This window comes from Heterodontus francisci, chromosome 41 (assembly GCF_036365525.1).
Source record: "Heterodontus francisci isolate sHetFra1 chromosome 41, sHetFra1.hap1, whole genome shotgun sequence".
NCBI lineage: Eukaryota > Metazoa > Chordata > Chondrichthyes > Heterodontiformes > Heterodontidae > Heterodontus > Heterodontus francisci.
This window is the reverse complement of record NC_090411.1, coordinates 9,265,906-9,287,559: the sequence shown is the minus strand read 5'-3', so window position 1 is coordinate 9,287,559 and position 21,654 is coordinate 9,265,906. Positions and strand designations below refer to the sequence as shown.

Genomic DNA, 21,654 nt, shown 5'->3' with positions numbered 1-21,654 from the left:
CAGCACGTAGTGACACTTGGAGTTTGCGTACTGGGGATCTACACATAGCTTGATGCAGCCGCACACGAAGGTGGTCATCAGGATGAGGGCCACGTTGGGTACATTTTTCCCGCCCATGTCCAGAGATTTGAACATCGTGTCCCTCCGGACCCGGTCCATTTTAGATCCCCAGACGAAGCGGAAAATGGCTCGGGTGACTGCCACGGCACAGGAGTGGGGTATGGGCCAGACCTGCGCCACGTAGAGCAACAACGTGAGCGCCTCGCACCTGATGACCAGGTTCTTACCCACAATGGAGAGAGATCGCTGCCCCCACATGCCCAACTTTTGTCGTACCTTGGCTACTCGCTCCTCCCATGTTTTGGTGCACGCCCCGGCCCTTCCGAACCATATCCCCAGCACCTTCAGGTAATCTGACCTGACGGTGAAGGGGACAAAGGATCGGTCAGCCCAGTTCCCAAAGAACATGGCCTCGCTCTTGCCGTGGTTAACTTTGGCTCCCGAGGCCAGTTCGAACTGGTCGCAGATGCTCATCAGTCTGCGCACGGACAGCGGATCCGAGCAGAAGACGGCGACGTCATCCATGTACAGGGAGGTTTTGACCTGAGTGCCTCCGCTGCCTGGGATTGTCACCCCTCTTATGCTCGCATCCTTCCTAATAGACTCAGCAAAGGGTTCAATACAGCAAACAAACAAGACCGGGGACAGAGGACAGCCCTGTCTGACTCCAGATTTGATCGGGAAACTTTCAGATTCCCACCCGTTGATTGACACTGCGCTACTGATGTTTGTGTAGAGCAGTTGGATCCAATTGCAGATTCCCTCCCCAAACCCCATTTTGGAAAGCACGTCCATCATGTAGGTGTGCGATATCCTGTCAAAAGCCTTCTCCTGGTCCAGGCTGATGAGGCAGGTGTCCACCCTCCTGTCCCGTACGTAGGCGATCGTATCCCTGAGTAGCGCGAGGCTATCAGAGATCTTCCTGCCGGGTACAGTACAGGTCTGATCGGGGTGAATCACCAACTCCAGAGCAGACTTGACTCGACTGGCTATGACTTTGGACAGAATCTTGTAATCAACATTAAGCAGTGAGATGGGCCGCCAATTTCTGATTTCTACCCTCTCCCCCTTCTGCTTGTAAATGAGGGTGATGATGCCTTTTCTCATGGATTCTGACATGCTACCGGCCAGGAGCATACTCTCGTATACTTCCAGCAGGTCCGGGCCGACCCAGTCCCACAGGGCCGAGTACAACTCGACCGGTAAGCCGTCGCTCCCGGGAGTTTTACTCGCCTCGAAAGACTCGACGGCCTTTGTCAGCTCGTCCAGAGTTAGCGGCTTGTCCAGTCCCTCCCTCCTGCTGTCATCTAAGACCTCTGTGATAGATGACAGGAAGGACTGGGAGGCTCTGCTGTCTGTGGGCTTCGCGTCATACAGCCCAGCATAAAAGGATTTGCTGATCCTTAGTATGTCGGACTGCGAAGACGTTACCGAGCCATCTTCTTCCTTCAGGCTGCTGATAACAGAGCTCTCTCTGTGTACCTTTTGGAAGAAGTAACGCGAGCACGTCTCATCCTGCTCGATGGAGCGGACTCTGGACCGGAAGATGATCTTGGAGGCCTCCTTGGCAAAGAGCGAGGCCTGCTGGCTCTTCACCTCTTGGAGGTCCTCCTTGACCTCGACCCCCATTGACTGCAACCGGAGTAGATTTTGCATAATTTTCTGGAGTCGGGACAGTTCCCTCTGTCTCTCTCTCGCCTTCTGAACACCTTTGTGGATGAAGAACCTCTTGATGTTCTCCTTAATCGCTTCCCACCAGTGAACTGGAGACTCAAAGAGGGGTTTCACGGTCCTCCAACCTTTGTAATCCCTTTTGAGTTCCTCAACGTTCTCTGGGGTCAGCAGTGTCGCATTGAGCTTCCACGTCCCTCTGCCAACCCGCTGGTCGTCCTGTAAGTGACAGTCGGCCAGTAAGAGGCAGTGGTCGGAGAAGAACACCGGCTTGACGTCGGTGGATCCGACCGTGACAGCACGGGACACAAACAGGAAGTCAATCCTGGAACGGGCAGACCCGTCCGATCTTGACCATGTGTATCTGCGCTGCGCTCCGTCTGCAGGTTTGCTGAAGACGTCGTGCAGTTTGGCATCCTTAACTGTTTCTACTAGGAATCTGGACGTAGCGTCCAGTTTGCTGTCGTCACTGCCGGATCGTCCAGCCGCATCGATGATGCAGTTGAAGTCACCGCCTAGGATGACCGGCCTGGACGTCGCCAGCAGCAGTGGGAGCTGCTGGAAGACGGTCAGCCGCTCGCTGCGTTGTACCGGGGCGTACACGTTGATCAACCGGAGCGGAGCGTTGTTGTACATCACGTCTGCTACGAGGAGGCGGCCGCCCACCACCTCCTTAACTTCGGAGATGGTGAAGTTACCTCCCCGCAGCAGAATACCCAGGCCGGAGGAACGGCAGTCATTACCCCCCGACCAGATCGATGGCCCGTGGGACCACCATCGCGACCACTGCCTGTAGGTGCTGAGGTGTGGTATTCCACACTCCTGCAGAAACAGTAGGTCAGCTTTGACCTTGGCAAGGTAATCCAAGGTTGAAACACATCGCGTAGTCGATTTAATGCTACGCACATTAATGGAAGCAATTCTTACACCCATTTTTTAATAAAAATTAGTTGTTGCTTCCCATACCATTTGTCCTCGCTAGTCCCAGTCCTTCCCCTTCGGGATGTTCCTGCATACCCATCGTATGCGCAAGCAGTTTCACGTTGGTTGGGCTCAGAAACCCCTCCTGATTTTTCCTGCAGGGTTTGTGCCGCTCGGGTGACATCGGGGGGGTCTTGTAGGCAGAGAGGATTGGGTTGTCCTCAGCTGCTTCCATCTGTTCCTCCTCGAAAACATCACAGCTCCCGGTCTCCCGGAGCTCAGGTGCGCCAGACGTGTCTTTGCTCCCGGTGTCCTGGAGCTGAGATGCGTTGGCCACGTCGTTACGTGTGGGGCATTGGGGTTGGGGCACGCTGGGCCCATCACAGCTTCCAGTGCCCGGGGGCTGGGATGCTTTATCATCCATCTCGGAGTTCTGCCGCCTCTTTTGAAGGGGCTGTCGTTCCAGCATTTCCCCGTCCAGTGAAGAGGAGTTGTTGCAGTCTGATTCAGAAGAGAGCCTCCTCTTGCCACTGGTTTGGGTGGTGGCTTTGGGATGTTTTTTCTTTGTGGTTCTCCTCTGGACCACTTGCCACTGACCTGTTTGTCCATCTGCTGCCTCCTCCTCCATTGATTCTGTCTGTGGGGGAGGGGTTTCCGGGCGCTGGGTAGGTGCTGGGTCGTTGGTTTCAGCCGCCTCCCCTTCCTTCTCAGGTTGAAGTTCCTCACTGCGGAGAAGGTTGCTGGTCTCCTTTCGAACAGCGGACGCCTTCGTCGAACCTTCGCCCGGCCATTCCTTGGACCTTGCCGCCTGAGCATAGCTTTGACAACGTTTGGGACAGGTCTTGTAGAGATGGCCTGCCGCACCGCACAAGTTGCAACACTTAGTCTGCTTACAGTCCTTGGTCTGATGGCCTTCCTCCTTGCAGTTCTTGCAAACAACCGTGCTGCAGTTGGCTGCCATGTGACCAGATTTGCCACAGGTGCGACAAACTCTGGGCTGCCCAGCGTAGACCAAGAAGCCTCGACTTCCCCCGATAGCGAAGCTGGAGGGAGGGTGGATGATGGCTCCACTGGGATCTACCTTCAAGGTCACCTTGACCTGCCGCTTGCTGGTCCAGATCCCAAAGGGGTCCTTGACATCAGTGCTGCTGCCGGCCACCTCGACGTACCTGGCGAGAAAGGTGAGTACATCCACCACCGGAACATGGGGGTTGTAGAGGTGAATCGTCACCACCCGGTCCCGTTGTGACGGAAGCGTGAAGAGCGGCTCCGCTGTGAGGATCGACAGTGGCGCCCGGTCCCCTTTCTCCTTGAACGCCTTCAGGAACTTGATGCATCCCGCCACGTTCCGGAACGTCACGTCGAAGTATCCACTGCTGGGGAAATCCTGCAGGCAGAAGACGTCCGTCGCTTGAAATCCGCAGCAATCGAAGAGAATTTTCTTGATGAAGAAGGTGCGATCGACCGGTGCATCTCCTTCCTTGTCCTTCACGACCACCCGAACGGTGTTGCGCACTCCCTGGCCCGAAGCTCGAAAATTGGTTATAGCCATTTTACTCAAAGCTTCCCCAGGATCAAAAAGCAATGATCATGGTCTCTTCTCAATCAAATAAGCACTGATAAGAACAGATACTACACTTGATCTTAGCCAAAAGGCCGAGAAGCGATGGCCGTAAAACTGCGTTTGCTGCGCGCGTCAGGCCCGGCGTGCGGCCTCTACGTCAAAGTAGCCTCCGGGTGGGCGAGCCTCGGGCGAAAGAGGCGACGGCGGGCGGTCTTTGAGCCAGAGCTCCTTTTGTTGCCGGGCCTTGCAAGCAGAAAGGAAAGCACGCGTGCATGCCACGCGCAGCCATTCCTTGCGCTTCTGCGCGAGGCATTGCGCAGGAAAAAAGACGCGCGCGCGCTGGGCAGCAAAGGGCGGCCTGCAACTGCGGGGCAATCCAACAGGGGGCAGCGTAGCGCCCACGGAAAACTGCAGCAAAGTCAGCCGAGCAGCAGCGCCGTCACTATTGCGAATTCTATTTTTCAGCAGGGGTCTCGCTCCCGTGGAGGGGGGAAGCTGCACCGCTCCTGGAAACACTGCAATACCAGGTGGATGCATGGAGTGGACGGGGCAAGCCCCTGCTCCATCTCCCTGTCCCAAAAATCAATTTAATATTTGGTCCCCAGATAGGGGACGTATCAGATATTAAACTGATAAGAACAGATACTTTTTTTTTTTTTTTTATTTCCAAAATATACTTTATTCATAAAAATCTGTAAAAATTACATTGCCAAACAGTTTCCAAACAGCACCAAAAAATACAAACATTGCAAGGGAGATCAGTTTCCTTCAATACTGTCATGAGTTTCTTCCCAACCCTTCCGTTTCTCAATTGTCATGTCAATTACAGTTTTACATTTACAGCAATTCAGAATATTAACGATACAGTTCGAGGGGTTTCCCATGGATCCAGCCCCTCAGTCTAGCTTGGTGGGGGAACCTTACACTGTGGTCTTTCCCCATTGAGCCTTTGCTGCGGCTGCCCCAAGCTTTAGTGCGTCCCTCAGCACGTAGTCCTGGACCTTGGAATGTGCCAGTCTGCAACATTCGGTGGTGGACAACTCTTTGCGCTGGAAGACCAGCAAGTTTCGGGCAGACCAAAGGGCGTCTTTCACCGAATTGATAGTCCTCCAGCAGCAGTTGATGTTTGTCTCGGTGTGCGTCCCTGGGAACAGCCCGTAGAGCACAGACTCCTGTGTTACAGAGCTGCTTGGGATGAACCTTGACAAAAACCACTGCATCTCTTTCCACACCTGCTTTGCAAAGGCACATTCCAGGAGGAGGTGGGCGACCGTCTCTTCCCCACCACAGCCAACGCGGGGGCACTGTGCGGAGGGGGCGAGACTTCGGGTGTGCATGAAGGATCTGACGGGGAGGGCCCTTCTCACCACCAGCCAAGCTACGTCTTGGTGCTTGTTTGAAAGTTCTGGTGATGAGGCATTCCGCCAAATGACTTTGACGGTCTGCTCGGGGAACCATCCGACAGGATCCACCGTTTCCTTTTCCCGTAGGGCCTTGAGGACATTCCGTGCAGACCACTGCCTGATGGACCGGTGGTCAAAGGTGTTTTTCCGCAGAAACTGCTCCACGAAGGATAGGTGGTACGGCACGTCCCAACTGCACGGAGCGTTCCGCGGCCATGTGACCAGGCCCATCCTTCGCAACACCGGGGACAGATAGAACCTCAGCACGTAGTGACACTTGGAGTTTGCGTACTGGGGATCTACACATAGCTTGATGCAGCCGCACACGAAGGTGGTCATCAGGATGAGGGCCACGTTGGGTACATTTTTCCCGCCCATGTCCAGAGATTTGAACATCGTGTCCCTCCGGACCCGGTCCATTTTAGATCCCCAGACGAAGCGGAAAATGGCTCGGGTGACTGCCACGGCACAGGAGTGGGGTATGGGCCAGACCTGCGCCACGTAGAGCAACAACGTGAGCGCCTCGCACCTGATGACCAGGTTCTTACCCACAATGGAGAGAGATCGCTGCCCCCACATGCCCAACTTTTGTCGTACCTTGGCTACTCGCTCCTCCCATGTTTTGGTGCACGCCCCGGCCCTTCCGAACCATATCCCCAGCACCTTCAGGTAATCTGACCTGACGGTGAAGGGGACAAAGGATCGGTCAGCCCAGTTCCCAAAGAACATGGCCTCGCTCTTGCCGTGGTTAACTTTGGCTCCCGAGGCCAGTTCGAACTGGTCGCAGATGCTCATCAGTCTGCGCACGGACAGCGGATCCGAGCAGAAGACGGCGACGTCATCCATGTACAGGGAGGTTTTGACCTGAGTGCCTCCGCTGCCTGGGATTGTCACCCCTCTTATGCTCGCATCCTTCCTAATAGACTCAGCAAAGGGTTCAATACAGCAAACAAACAAGACCGGGGACAGAGGACAGCCCTGTCTGACTCCAGATTTGATCGGGAAACTTTCAGATTCCCACCCGTTGATTGACACTGCGCTACTGATGTTTGTGTAGAGCAGTTGGATCCAATTGCAGATTCCCTCCCCAAACCCCATTTTGGAAAGCACGTCCATCATGTAGGTGTGCGATATCCTGTCAAAAGCCTTCTCCTGGTCCAGGCTGATGAGGCAGGTGTCCACCCTCCTGTCCCGTACGTAGGCGATCGTATCCCTGAGTAGCGCGAGGCTATCAGAGATCTTCCTGCCGGGTACAGTACAGGTCTGATCGGGGTGAATCACCAACTCCAGAGCAGACTTGACTCGACTGGCTATGACTTTGGACAGAATCTTGTAATCAACATTAAGCAGTGAGATGGGCCGCCAATTTCTGATTTCTACCCTCTCCCCCTTCTGCTTGTAAATGAGGGTGATGATGCCTTTTCTCATGGATTCTGACATGCTACCGGCCAGGAGCATACTCTCGTATACTTCCAGCAGGTCCGGGCCGACCCAGTCCCACAGGGCCGAGTACAACTCGACCGGTAAGCCGTCGCTCCCGGGAGTTTTACTCGCCTCGAAAGACTCGACGGCCTTTGTCAGCTCGTCCAGAGTTAGCGGCTTGTCCAGTCCCTCCCTCCTGCTGTCATCTAAGACCTCTGTGATAGATGACAGGAAGGACTGGGAGGCTCTGCTGTCTGTGGGCTTCGCGTCATACAGCCCAGCATAAAAGGATTTGCTGATCCTTAGTATGTCGGACTGCGAAGACGTTACCGAGCCATCTTCTTCCTTCAGGCTGCTGATAACAGAGCTCTCTCTGTGTACCTTTTGGAAGAAGTAACGCGAGCACGTCTCATCCTGCTCGATGGAGCGGACTCTGGACCGGAAGATGATCTTGGAGGCCTCCTTGGCAAAGAGCGAGGCCTGCTGGCTCTTCACCTCTTGGAGGTCCTCCTTGACCTCGACCCCCATTGACTGCAACCGGAGTAGATTTTGCATAATTTTCTGGAGTCGGGACAGTTCCCTCTGTCTCTCTCTCGCCTTCTGAACACCTTTGTGGATGAAGAACCTCTTGATGTTCTCCTTAATCGCTTCCCACCAGTGAACTGGAGACTCAAAGAGGGGTTTCACGGTCCTCCAACCTTTGTAATCCCTTTTGAGTTCCTCAACGTTCTCTGGGGTCAGCAGTGTCGCATTGAGCTTCCACGTCCCTCTGCCAACCCGCTGGTCGTCCTGTAAGTGACAGTCGGCCAGTAAGAGGCAGTGGTCGGAGAAGAACACCGGCTTGACGTCGGTGGATCCGACCGTGACAGCACGGGACACAAACAGGAAGTCAATCCTGGAACGGGCAGACCCGTCCGATCTTGACCATGTGTATCTGCGCTGCGCTCCGTCTGCAGGTTTGCTGAAGACGTCGTGCAGTTTGGCATCCTTAACTGTTTCTACTAGGAATCTGGACGTAGCGTCCAGTTTGCTGTCGTCACTGCCGGATCGTCCAGCCGCATCGATGATGCAGTTGAAGTCACCGCCTAGGATGACCGGCCTGGACGTCGCCAGCAGCAGTGGGAGCTGCTGGAAGACGGTCAGCCGCTCGCTGCGTTGTACCGGGGCGTACACGTTGATCAACCGGAGCGGAGCGTTGTTGTACATCACGTCTGCTACGAGGAGGCGGCCGCCCACCACCTCCTTAACTTCGGAGATGGTGAAGTTACCTCCCCGCAGCAGAATACCCAGGCCGGAGGAACGGCAGTCATTACCCCCCGACCAGATCGATGGCCCGTGGGACCACCATCGCGACCACTGCCTGTAGGTGCTGAGGTGTGGTATTCCACACTCCTGCAGAAACAGTAGGTCAGCTTTGACCTTGGCAAGGTAATCCAAGGTTGAAACACATCGCGTAGTCGATTTAATGCTACGCACATTAATGGAAGCAATTCTTACACCCATTTTTTAATAAAAATTAGTTGTTGCTTCCCATACCATTTGTCCTCGCTAGTCCCAGTCCTTCCCCTTCGGGATGTTCCTGCATACCCATCGTATGCGCAAGCAGTTTCACGTTGGTTGGGCTCAGAAACCCCTCCTGATTTTTCCTGCAGGGTTTGTGCCGCTCGGGTGACATCGGGGGGGGTCTTGTAGGCAGAGAGGATTGGGTTGTCCTCAGCTGCTTCCATCTGTTCCTCCTCGAAAACATCACAGCTCCCGGTCTCCCGGAGCTCAGGTGCGCCAGACGTGTCTTTGCTCCCGGTGTCCTGGAGCTGAGATGCGTTGGCCACGTCGTTACGTGTGGGGCATTGGGGTTGGGGCACGCTGGGCCCATCACAGCTTCCAGTGCCCGGGGGCTGGGATGCTTTATCATCCATCTCGGAGTTCTGCCGCCTCTTTTGAAGGGGCTGTCGTTCCAGCATTTCCCCGTCCAGTGAAGAGGAGTTGTTGCAGTCTGATTCAGAAGAGAGCCTCCTCTTGCCACTGGTTTGGGTGGTGGCTTTGGGATGTTTTTTCTTTGTGGTTCTCCTCTGGACCACTTGCCACTGACCTGTTTGTCCATCTGCTGCCTCCTCCTCCATTGATTCTGTCTGTGGGGGAGGGGTTTCCGGGCGCTGGGTAGGTGCTGGGTCGTTGGTTTCAGCCGCCTCCCCTTCCTTCTCAGGTTGAAGTTCCTCACTGCGGAGAAGGTTGCTGGTCTCCTTTCGAACAGCGGACGCCTTCGTCGAACCTTCGCCCGGCCATTCCTTGGACCTTGCCGCCTGAGCATAGCTTTGACAACGTTTGGGACAGGTCTTGTAGAGATGGCCTGCCGCACCGCACAAGTTGCAACACTTAGTCTGCTTACAGTCCTTGGTCTGATGGCCTTCCTCCTTGCAGTTCTTGCAAACAACCGTGCTGCAGTTGGCTGCCATGTGACCAGATTTGCCACAGGTGCGACAAACTCTGGGCTGCCCAGCGTAGACCAAGAAGCCTCGACTTCCCCCGATAGCGAAGCTGGAGGGAGGGTGGATGATGGCTCCACTGGGATCTACCTTCAAGGTCACCTTGACCTGCCGCTTGCTGGTCCAGATCCCAAAGGGGTCCTTGACATCAGTGCTGCTGCCGGCCACCTCGACGTACCTGGCGAGAAAGGTGAGTACATCCACCACCGGAACATGGGGGTTGTAGAGGTGAATCGTCACCACCCGGTCCCGTTGTGACGGAAGCGTGAAGAGCGGCTCCGCTGTGAGGATCGACAGTGGCGCCCGGTCCCCTTTCTCCTTGAACGCCTTCAGGAACTTGATGCATCCCGCCACGTTCCGGAACGTCACGTCGAAGTATCCACTGCTGGGGAAATCCTGCAGGCAGAAGACGTCCGTCGCTTGAAATCCGCAGCAATCGAAGAGAATTTTCTTGATGAAGAAGGTGCGATCGACCGGTGCATCTCCTTCCTTGTCCTTCACGACCACCCGAACGGTGTTGCGCACTCCCTGGCCCGAAGCTCGAAAATTGGTTATAGCCATTTTACTCAAAGCTTCCCCAGGATCAAAAAGCAATGATCATGGTCTCTTCTCAATCAAATAAGCACTGATAAGAACAGATACTACACTTGATCTTAGCCAAAAGGCCGAGAAGCGATGGCCGTAAAACTGCGTTTGCTGCGCGCGTCAGGCCCGGCGTGCGGCCTCTACGTCAAAGTAGCCTCCGGGTGGGCGAGCCTCGGGCGAAAGAGGCGACGGCGGGCGGTCTTTGAGCCAGAGCTCCTTTTGTTGCCGGGCCTTGCAAGCAGAAAGGAAAGCACGCGTGCATGCCACGCGCAGCCATTCCTTGCGCTTCTGCGCGAGGCATTGCGCAGGAATAAAGACAACCGCGCGCGCTGGGCAGCAAGGGGCGGCCTGCAACTGCGGGGCAATCCAACAGGGGGCAGCGTAGCGCCCACGGAAAACTGCAGCAAAGTCAGCCGAGCAGCAGCGCCGTCACTATTGCGAATTCTATTTTTCAGCAGGGGTCTCGCTCCCGTGGAGGGGGGAAGCTGCACCGCTCCTGGAAACACTGCAATACCAGGTGGATGCATGGAGTGGACGGGGCAAGCCCCTGCTCCATCTCCCTGTCCCAAAAATCAATTTAATATTTGGTCCCCAGATAGGGGACGTATCAGATATTAAACTGATAAGAACAGATACTACACTTGATCTTAGCCAAAAGGCCGAGAAGCGATGGCTGTAAAACTGCGTTTGCTGCGCGCGTCAGGCCCGGCGTGCGGCCTCTACGTCAAAGTAGCCTCCGGGTGGGCGAGCCTCGGGCGAAAGAGGCGACGGCGGGCGGTCTTTGAGCCAGAGCTCCTTTTGTTGCCGGGCCTTGCAAGCAGAAAGGAAAGCACGCGTGCATGCCACGCGCAGCCATTCCTTGCGCTTCTGCGCGAGGCATTGCGCAGGAATAAAGACAACCGCGCGCGCTGGGCAGCAAGGGGCGGCCTGCAACTGCGGGGCAATCCAACAGGGAACAGCGTAGCACCCACGGAAAACTGCAGCAAAGTCAGCCGAGCAGCAGCGCCGTCACTATTGCGAATTCTATTTTTCAGCAGGGGTCTCGCCCCCATGGAGGGGGGAAGCTGCACCGCTCCTGGAAACACTGCAATACCAGGTGGATGCATGGAGTGGACGGGGCAAGCCCCTGCTCCATCTCCCTGTCCCAAAAATCAATTTAATATTTGGTCCCCAGATAGGGGACGCATCAGATATTAAACTGATAAGAACAGATTTTTTTTTTTTTTTATTTCCAAAATATACTTTATTCATAAAAATCTGTAAAAATTACATTGCCAAACAGTTTCCAAACAGCACCAAAAAATACAAACATTGCAAGGGAGATCAGTTTCCTTCAATACTGTCATGAGTTTCTTCCCAACCCTTCCGTTTCTCAATTGTCATGTCAATTACAGTTTTACATTTACAGCAATTCAGAATATTAACGATACAGTTCGAGGGGTTTCCCATGGATCCAGCCCCTCAGTCTAGCTTGGTGGGGGAACCTTACACTGTGGTCTTTCCCCATTGAGCCTTTGCTGCGGCTGCCCCAAGCTTTAGTGCGTCCCTCAGCACGTAGTCCTGGACCTTGGAATGTGCCAGTCTGCAACATTCGGTGGTGGACAACTCTTTGCGCTGGAAGACCAGCAAGTTTCGGGCAGACCAAAGGGCGTCTTTCACCGAATTGATAGTCCTCCAGCAGCAGTTGATGTTTGTCTCGGTGTGCGTCCCTGGGAACAGCCCGTAGAGCACAGACTCCTGTGTTACAGAGCTGCTTGGGATGAACCTTGACAAAAACCACTGCATCTCTTTCCACACCTGCTTTGCAAAGGCACATTCCAGGAGGAGGTGGGCGACCGTCTCTTCCCCACCACAGCCAACGCGGGGGCACTGTGCGGAGGGGGCGAGACTTCGGGTGTGCATGAAGGATCTGACGGGGAGGGCCCTTCTCACCACCAGCCAAGCTACGTCTTGGTGCTTGTTTGAAAGTTCTGGTGATGAGGCATTCCGCCAAATGACTTTGACGGTCTGCTCGGGGAACCATCCGACAGGATCCACCGTTTCCTTTTCCCGTAGGGCCTTGAGGACATTCCGTGCAGACCACTGCCTGATGGACCGGTGGTCAAAGGTGTTTTTCCGCAGAAACTGCTCCACGAAGGATAGGTGGTACGGCACGTCCCAACTGCACGGAGCGTTCCGCGGCCATGTGACCAGGCCCATCCTTCGCAACACCGGGGACAGATAGAACCTCAGCACGTAGTGACACTTGGAGTTTGCGTACTGGGGATCTACACATAGCTTGATGCAGCCGCACACGAAGGTGGTCATCAGGATGAGGGCCACGTTGGGTACATTTTTCCCGCCCATGTCCAGAGATTTGAACATCGTGTCCCTCCGGACCCGGTCCATTTTAGATCCCCAGACGAAGCGGAAAATGGCTCGGGTGACTGCCACGGCACAGGAGTGGGGTATGGGCCAGACCTGCGCCACGTAGAGCAACAACGTGAGCGCCTCGCACCTGATGACCAGGTTCTTACCCACAATGGAGAGAGATCGCTGCCCCCACATGCCCAACTTTTGTCGTACCTTGGCTACTCGCTCCTCCCATGTTTTGGTGCACGCCCCGGCCCTTCCGAACCATATCCCCAGCACCTTCAGGTAATCTGACCTGACGGTGAAGGGGACAAAGGATCGGTCAGCCCAGTTCCCAAAGAACATGGCCTCGCTCTTGCCGTGGTTAACTTTGGCTCCCGAGGCCAGTTCGAACTGGTCGCAGATGCTCATCAGTCTGCGCACGGACAGCGGATCCGAGCAGAAGACGGCGACGTCATCCATGTACAGGGAGGTTTTGACCTGAGTGCCTCCGCTGCCTGGGATTGTCACCCCTCTTATGCTCGCATCCTTCCTAATAGACTCAGCAAAGGGTTCAATACAGCAAACAAACAAGACCGGGGACAGAGGACAGCCCTGTCTGACTCCAGATTTGATCGGGAAACTTTCAGATTCCCACCCGTTGATTGACACTGCGCTACTGATGTTTGTGTAGAGCAGTTGGATCCAATTGCAGATTCCCTCCCCAAACCCCATTTTGGAAAGCACGTCCATCATGTAGGTGTGCGATATCCTGTCAAAAGCCTTCTCCTGGTCCAGGCTGATGAGGCAGGTGTCCACCCTCCTGTCCCGTACGTAGGCGATCGTATCCCTGAGTAGCGCGAGGCTATCAGAGATCTTCCTGCCGGGTACAGTACAGGTCTGATCGGGGTGAATCACCAACTCCAGAGCAGACTTGACTCGACTGGCTATGACTTTGGACAGAATCTTGTAATCAACATTAAGCAGTGAGATGGGCCGCCAATTTCTGATTTCTACCCTCTCCCCCTTCTGCTTGTAAATGAGGGTGATGATGCCTTTTCTCATGGATTCTGACATGCTACCGGCCAGGAGCATACTCTCGTATACTTCCAGCAGGTCCGGGCCGACCCAGTCCCACAGGGCCGAGTACAACTCGACCGGTAAGCCGTCGCTCCCGGGAGTTTTACTCGCCTCGAAAGACTCGACGGCCTTTGTCAGCTCGTCCAGAGTTAGCGGCTTGTCCAGTCCCTCCCTCCTGCTGTCATCTAAGACCTCTGTGATAGATGACAGGAAGGACTGGGAGGCTCTGCTGTCTGTGGGCTTCGCGTCATACAGCCCAGCATAAAAGGATTTGCTGATCCTTAGTATGTCGGACTGCGAAGACGTTACCGAGCCATCTTCTTCCTTCAGGCTGCTGATAACAGAGCTCTCTCTGTGTACCTTTTGGAAGAAGTAACGCGAGCACGTCTCATCCTGCTCGATGGAGCGGACTCTGGACCGGAAGATGATCTTGGAGGCCTCCTTGGCAAAGAGCGAGGCCTGCTGGCTCTTCACCTCTTGGAGGTCCTCCTTGACCTCGACCCCCATTGACTGCAACCGGAGTAGATTTTGCATAATTTTCTGGAGTCGGGACAGTTCCCTCTGTCTCTCTCTCGCCTTCTGAACACCTTTGTGGATGAAGAACCTCTTGATGTTCTCCTTAATCGCTTCCCACCAGTGAACTGGAGACTCAAAGAGGGGTTTCACGGTCCTCCAACCTTTGTAATCCCTTTTGAGTTCCTCAACGTTCTCTGGGGTCAGCAGTGTCGCATTGAGCTTCCACGTCCCTCTGCCAACCCGCTGGTCGTCCTGTAAGTGACAGTCGGCCAGTAAGAGGCAGTGGTCGGAGAAGAACACCGGCTTGACGTCGGTGGATCCGACCGTGACAGCACGGGACACAAACAGGAAGTCAATCCTGGAACGGGCAGACCCGTCCGATCTTGACCATGTGTATCTGCGCTGCGCTCCGTCTGCAGGTTTGCTGAAGACGTCGTGCAGTTTGGCATCCTTAACTGTTTCTACTAGGAATCTGGACGTAGCGTCCAGTTTGCTGTCGTCACTGCCGGATCGTCCAGCCGCATCGATGATGCAGTTGAAGTCACCGCCTAGGATGACCGGCCTGGACGTCGCCAGCAGCAGTGGGAGCTGCTGGAAGACGGTCAGCCGCTCGCTGCGTTGTACCGGGGCGTACACGTTGATCAACCGGAGCGGAGCGTTGTTGTACATCACGTCTGCTACGAGGAGGCGGCCGCCCACCACCTCCTTAACTTCGGAGATGGTGAAGTTACCTCCCCGCAGCAGAATACCCAGGCCGGAGGAACGGCAGTCATTACCCCCCGACCAGATCGATGGCCCGTGGGACCACCATCGCGACCACTGCCTGTAGGTGCTGAGGTGTGGTATTCCACACTCCTGCAGAAACAGTAGGTCAGCTTTGACCTTGGCAAGGTAATCCAAGGTTGAAACACATCGCGTAGTCGATTTAATGCTACGCACATTAATGGAAGCAATTCTTACACCCATTTTTTAATAAAAATTAGTTGTTGCTTCCCATACCATTTGTCCTCGCTAGTCCCAGTCCTTCCCCTTCGGGATGTTCCTGCATACCCATCGTATGCGCAAGCAGTTTCACGTTGGTTGGGCTCAGAAACCCCTCCTGATTTTTCCTGCAGGGTTTGTGCCGCTCGGGTGACATCGGGGGGGGTCTTGTAGGCAGAGAGGATTGGGTTGTCCTCAGCTGCTTCCATCTGTTCCTCCTCGAAAACATCACAGCTCCCGGTCTCCCGGAGCTCAGGTGCGCCAGACGTGTCTTTGCTCCCGGTGTCCTGGAGCTGAGATGCGTTGGCCACGTCGTTACGTGTGGGGCATTGGGGTTGGGGCACGCTGGGCCCATCACAGCTTCCAGTGCCCGGGGGCTGGGATGCTTTATCATCCATCTCGGAGTTCTGCCGCCTCTTTTGAAGGGGCTGTCGTTCCAGCATTTCCCCGTCCAGTGAAGAGGAGTTGTTGCAGTCTGATTCAGAAGAGAGCCTCCTCTTGCCACTGGTTTGGGTGGTGGCTTTGGGATGTTTTTTCTTTGTGGTTCTCCTCTGGACCACTTGCCACTGACCTGTTTGTCCATCTGCTGCCTCCTCCTCCATTGATTCTGTCTGTGGGGGAGGGGTTTCCGGGCGCTGGGTAGGTGCTGGGTCGTTGGTTTCAGCCGCCTCCCCTTCCTTCTCAGGTTGAAGTTCCTCACTGCGGAGAAGGTTGCTGGTCTCCTTTCGAACAGCGGACGCCTTCGTCGAACCTTCGCCCGGCCATTCCTTGGACCTTGCCGCCTGAGCATAGCTTTGACAACGTTTGGGACAGGTCTTGTAGAGATGGCCTGCCGCACCGCACAAGTTGCAACACTTAGTCTGCTTACAGTCCTTGGTCTGATGGCCTTCCTCCTTGCAGTTCTTGCAAACAACCGTGCTGCAGTTGGCTGCCATGTGACCAGATTTGCCACAGGTGCGACAAACTCTGGGCTGCCCAGCGTAGACCAAGAAGCCTCGACTTCCCCCGATAGCGAAGCTGGAGGGAGGGTGGATGATGGCTCCACTGGGATCTACCTTCAAGGTCACCTTGACCTGCCGCTTGCTGGTCCAGATCCCAAAGGGGTCCTTGACATCAGTGCTGCTGCCGGCCACCTCGACGTACCTGGCGAGAAAGGTGAGTACATCCACCACCGGAACATGGGGGTTGTAGAGGTGAATCGTCACCACCCGGTCCCGTTGTGACGGAAGCGTGAAGAGCGGCTCCGCTGTGAGGATCGACAGTGGCGCCCGGTCCCCTTTCTCCTTGAACGCCTTCAGGAACTTGATGCATCCCGCCACGTTCCGGAACGTCACGTCGAAGTATCCACTGCTGGGGAAATCCTGCAGGCAGAAGACGTCCGTCGCTTGAAATCCGCAGCAATCGAAGAGAATTTTCTTGATGAAGAAGGTGCGATCGACCGGTGCATCTCCTTCCTTGTCCTTCACGACCACCCGAACGGTGTTGCGCACTCCCTGGCCCGAAGCTCGAAAATTGGTTATAGCCATTTTACTCAAAGCTTCCCCAGGATCAAAAAGCAATGATCATGGTCTCTTCTCAATCAAATAAGCACTGATAAGAACAGATACTACACTTGATCTTAGCCAAAAGGCCGAGAAGCGATGGCCGTAAAACTGCGTTTGCTGCGCGCGTCAGGCCCGGCGTGCGGCCTCTACGTCAAAGTAGCCTCCGGGTGGGCGAGCCTCGGGCGAAAGAGGCGACGGCGGGCGGTCTTTGAGCCAGAGCTCCTTTTGTTGCCGGGCCTTGCAAGCAGAAAGGAAAGCACGCGTGCATGCCACGCGCAGCCATTCCTTGCGCTTCTGCGCGAGGCATTGCGCAGGAATAAAGACAACCGCGCGCGCTGGGCAGCAAGGGGCGGCCTGCAACTGCGGGGCAATCCAACAGGGGGCAGCGTAGCGCCCACGGAAAACTGCAGCAAAGTCAGCCGAGCAGCAGCGCCGTCACTATTGCGAATTCTATTTTTCAGCAGGGGTCTCGCTCCCGTGGAGGGGGGAAGCTGCACCGCTCCTGGAAACACTGCAATACCAGGTGGATGCATGGAGTGGACGGGGCAAGCCCCTGCTCCATCTCCCTGTCCCAAAAATCAATTTAATATTTGGTCCCCAGATAGGGGACGTATCAGATATTAAACTGATAAGAACAGATACTACACTTGATCTTAGCCAAAAGGCCGAGAAGCGATGGCTGTAAAACTGCGTTTGCTGCGCGCGTCAGGCCCGGCGTGCGGCCTCTACGTCAAAGTAGCCTCCGGGTGGGCGAGCCTCGGGCGAAAGAGGCGACGGCGGGCGGTCTTTGAGCCAGAGCTCCTTTTGTTGCCGGGCCTTGCAAGCAGAAAGGAAAGCACGCGTGCATGCCACGCGCAGCCATTCCTTGCGCTTCTGCGCGAGGCATTGCGCAGGAATAAAGACAACCGCGCGCGCTGGGCAGCAAGGGGCGGCCTGCAACTGCGGGGCAATCCAACAGGGAACAGCGTAGCACCCACGGAAAACTGCAGCAAAGTCAGCCGAGCAGCAGCGCCGTCACTATTGCGAATTCTATTTTTCAGCAGGGGTCTCGCCCCCATGGAGGGGGGAAGCTGCACCGCTCCTGGAAACACTGCAATACCAGGTGGATGCATGGAGTGGACGGGGCAAGCCCCTGCTCCATCTCCCTGTCCCAAAAATCAATTTAATATTTGGTCCCCAGATAGGGGACGCATCAGATATTAAACTGATAAGAACAGATTTTTTTTTTTTTTTATTTCCAAAATATACTTTATTCATAAAAATCTGTAAAAATTACATTGCCAAACAGTTTCCAAACAGCACCAAAAAATACAAACATTGCAAGGGAGATCAGTTTCCTTCAATACTGTCATGAGTTTCTTCCCAACCCTTCCGTTTCTCAATTGTCATGTCAATTACAGTTTTACATTTACAGCAATTCAGAATATTAACGATACAGTTCGAGGGGTTTCCCATGGATCCAGCCCCTCAGTCTAGCTTGGTGGGGGAACCTTACACTGTGGTCTTTCCCCATTGAGCCTTTGCTGCGGCTGCCCCAAGCTTTAGTGCGTCCCTCAGCACGTAGTCCTGGACCTTGGAATGTGCCAGTCTGCAACATTCGGTGGTGGACAACTCTTTGCGCTGGAAGACCAGCAAGTTTCGGGCAGACCAAAGGGCGTCTTTCACCGAATTGATAGTCCTCCAGCAGCAGTTGATGTTTGTCTCGGTGTGCGTCCCTGGGAACAGCCCGTAGAGCACAGACTCCTGTGTTACAGAGCTGCTTGGGATGAACCTTGACAAAAACCACTGCATCTCTTTCCACACCTGCTTTGCAAAGGCACATTCCAGGAGGAGGTGGGCGACCGTCTCTTCCCCACCACAGCCAACGCGGGGGCACTGTGCGGAGGGGGCGAGACTTCGGGTGTGCATGAAGGATCTGACGGGGAGGGCCCTTCTCACCACCAGCCAAGCTACGTCTTGGTGCTTGTTTGAAAGTTCTGGTGATGAGGCATTCCGCCAAATGACTTTGACGGTCTGCTCGGGGAACCATCCGACAGGATCCACCGTTTCCTTTTCCCGTAGGGCCTTGAGGACATTCCGTGCAGACCACTGCCTGATGGACCGGTGGTCAAAGGTGTTTTTCCGCAGAAACTGCTCCACGAAGGATAGGTGGTACGGCACGTCCCAACTGCACGGAGCGTTCCGCGGCCATGTGACCAGGCCCATCCTTCGCAACACCGGGGACAGATAGAACCTCAGCACGTAGTGACACTTGGAGTTTGCGTACTGGGGATCTACACATAGCTTGATGCAGCCGCACACGAAGGTGGTCATCAGGATGAGGGCCACGTTGGGTACATTTTTCCCGCCCATGTCCAGAGATTTGAACATCGTGTCCCTCCGGACCCGGTCCATTTTAGATCCCCAGACGAAGCGGAAAATGGCTCGGGTGACTGCCACGGCACAGGAGTGGGGTATGGGCCAGACCTGCGCCACGTAGAGCAACAACGTGAGCGCCTCGCACCTGATGACCAGGTTCTTACCCACAATGGAGAGAGATCGCTGCCCCCACATGCCCAACTTTTGTCGTACCTTGGCTACTCGCTCCTCCCATGTTTTGGTGCACGCCCCGGCCCTTCCGAACCATATCCCCAGCACCTTCAGGTAATCTGACCTGACGGTGAAGGGGACAAAGGATCGGTCAGCCCAGTTCCCAAAGAACATGGCCTCGCTCTTGCCGTGGTTAACTTTGGCTCCCGAGGCCAGTTCGAACTGGTCGCAGATGCTCATCAGTCTGCGCACGGACAGCGGATCCGAGCAGAAGACGGCGACGTCATCCATGTACAGGGAGGTTTTGACCTGAGTGCCTCCGCTGCCTGGGATTGTCACCCCTCTTATGCTCGCATCCTTCCTAATAGACTCAGCAAAGGGTTCAATACAGCAAACAAACAAGACCGGGGACAGAGGACAGCCCTGTCTGACTCCAGATTTGATCGGGAAACTTTCAGATTCCCACCCGTTGATTGACACTGCGCTACTGATGTTTGTGTAGAGCAGTTGGATCCAATTGCAGATTCCCTCCCCAAACCCCATTTTGGAAAGCACGTCCATCATGTAGGTGTGCGATATCCTGTCAAAAGCCTTCTCCTGGTCCAGGCTGATGAGGCAGGTGTCCACCCTCCTGTCCCGTACGTAGGCGATCGTATCCCTGAGTAGCGCGAGGCTATCAGAGATCTTCCTGCCGGGTACAGTACAGGTCTGATCGGGGTGAATCACCAACTCCAGAGCAGACTTGACTCGACTGGCTATGACTTTGGACAGAATCTTGTAATCAACATTAAGCAGTGAGATGGGCCGCCAATTTCTGATTTCTACCCTCTCCCCCTTCTGCTTGTAAATGAGGGTGATGATGCCTTTTCTCATGGATTCTGACATGCTACCGGCCAGGAGCATACTCTCGTATACTTCCAGCAGGTCCGGGCCGACCCAGTCCCACAGGGCCGAGTACAACTCGACCGGTAAGCCGTCGCTCCCGGGAGTTTTACTCGCCTCGAAAGACTCGACGGCCTTTGTCAGCTCGTCCAGAGTTAGCGGCTTGTCCAGTCCCTCCCTCCTGCTGTCATCTAAGACCTCTGTGATAGATGACAGGAAGGACTGGGAGGCTCTGCTGTCTGTGGGCTTCGCGTCATACAGCCCAGCATAAAAGGATTTGCTGATCCTTAGTATGTCGGACTGCGAAGACGTTACCGAGCCATCTTCTTCCTTCAGGCTGCTGATAACAGAGCTCTCTCTGTGTACCTTTTGGAAGAAGTAACGCGAGCACGTCTCATCCTGCTCGATGGAGCGGACTCTGGACCGGAAGATGATCTTGGAGGCCTCCTTGGCAAAGAGCGAGGCCTGCTGGCTCTTCACCTCTTGGAGGTCCTCCTTGACCTCGACCCCCATTGACTGCAACCGGAGTAGATTTTGCATAATTTTCTGGAGTCGGGACAGTTCCCTCTGTCTCTCTCTCGCCTTCTGAACACCTTTGTGGATGAAGAACCTCTTGATGTTCTCCTTAATCGCTTCCCACCAGTGAACTGGAGACTCAAAGAGGGGTTTCACGGTCCTCCAACCTTTGTAATCCCTTTTGAGTTCCTCAACGTTCTCTGGGGTCAGCAGTGTCGCATTGAGCTTCCACGTCCCTCTGCCAACCCGCTGGTCGTCCTGTAAGTGACAGTCGGCCAGTAAGAGGCAGTGGTCGGAGAAGAACACCGGCTTGACGTCGGTGGATCCGACCGTGACAGCACGGGACACAAACAGGAAGTCAATCCTGGAACGGGCAGACCCGTCCGATCTTGACCATGTGTATCTGCGCTGCGCTCCGTCTGCAGGTTTGCTGAAGACGTCGTGCAGTTTGGCATCCTTAACTGTTTCTACTAGGAATCTGGACGTAGCGTCCAGTTTGCTGTCGTCACTGCCGGATCGTCCAGCCGCATCGATGATGCAGTTGAAGTCACCGCCTAGGATGACCGGCCTGGACGTCGCCAGCAGCAGTGGGAGCTGCTGGAAGACGGTCAGCCGCTCGCTGCGTTGTACCGGGGCGTACACGTTGATCAACCGGAGCGGAGCGTTGTTGTACATCACGTCTGCTACGAGGAGGCGGCCGCCCACCACCTCCTTAACTTCGGAGATGGTGAAGTTACCTCCCCGCAGCAGAATACCCAGGCCGGAGGAACGGCAGTCATTACCCCCCGACCAGATCGATGGCCCGTGGGACCACCATCGCGACCACTGCCTGTAGGTGCTGAGGTGTGGTATTCCACACTCCTGCAGAAACAGTAGGTCAGCTTTGACCTTGGCAAGGTAATCCAAGGTTGAAACACATCGCGTAGTCGATTTAATGCTACGCACATTAATGGAAGCAATTCTTACACCCATTTTTTAATAAAAATTAGTTGTTGCTTCCCATACCATTTGTCCTCGCTAGTCCCAGTCCTTCCCCTTCGGGATGTTCCTGCATACCCATCGTATGCGCAAGCAGTTTCACGTTGGTTGGGCTCAGAAACCCCTCCTGATTTTTCCTGCAGGGTTTGTGCCGCTCGGGTGACATCGGGGGGGTCTTGTAGGCAGAG

General features: G+C 55.0%; 3 non-coding genes and 5 pseudogenes across 3 annotated transcripts; all 8 read right to left on the bottom strand.

Moving 5' to 3' along the window:
* Positions 1-4,211: 4,211 nt before the first annotated feature.
* On the bottom strand, positions 4,212-4,320 carry LOC137354553 (U2 spliceosomal RNA; annotated as a pseudogene).
* Positions 4,321-4,706: 386 nt separating this feature from the next.
* Positions 4,707-4,891, bottom strand: LOC137354216 (U2 spliceosomal RNA). Its single transcript, XR_010970318.1, has one exon. It is a non-coding gene; the product is annotated as a U2 spliceosomal RNA (small nuclear RNA).
* A 5,201-nt stretch (positions 4,892-10,092) lies between these two features.
* On the bottom strand, positions 10,093-10,201 carry LOC137354552 (U2 spliceosomal RNA; annotated as a pseudogene).
* Positions 10,202-10,589: 388 nt separating this feature from the next.
* LOC137355193 (U2 spliceosomal RNA) lies at positions 10,590-10,780 on the bottom strand. The gene has a single exon (XR_010970830.1). It is a non-coding gene; the product is annotated as a U2 spliceosomal RNA (small nuclear RNA).
* Positions 10,781-11,168: 388 nt separating this feature from the next.
* Positions 11,169-11,349, bottom strand: LOC137354427 (U2 spliceosomal RNA; annotated as a pseudogene).
* Positions 11,350-16,550: 5,201 nt separating this feature from the next.
* Positions 16,551-16,659, bottom strand: LOC137354551 (U2 spliceosomal RNA; annotated as a pseudogene).
* A 388-nt stretch (positions 16,660-17,047) lies between these two features.
* Positions 17,048-17,238, bottom strand: LOC137355192 (U2 spliceosomal RNA). The gene has a single exon (XR_010970829.1). It is a non-coding gene; the product is annotated as a U2 spliceosomal RNA (small nuclear RNA).
* Positions 17,239-17,626: 388 nt separating this feature from the next.
* LOC137354426 (U2 spliceosomal RNA) lies at positions 17,627-17,807 on the bottom strand (annotated as a pseudogene).
* Positions 17,808-21,654: the final 3,847 nt, after the last annotated feature.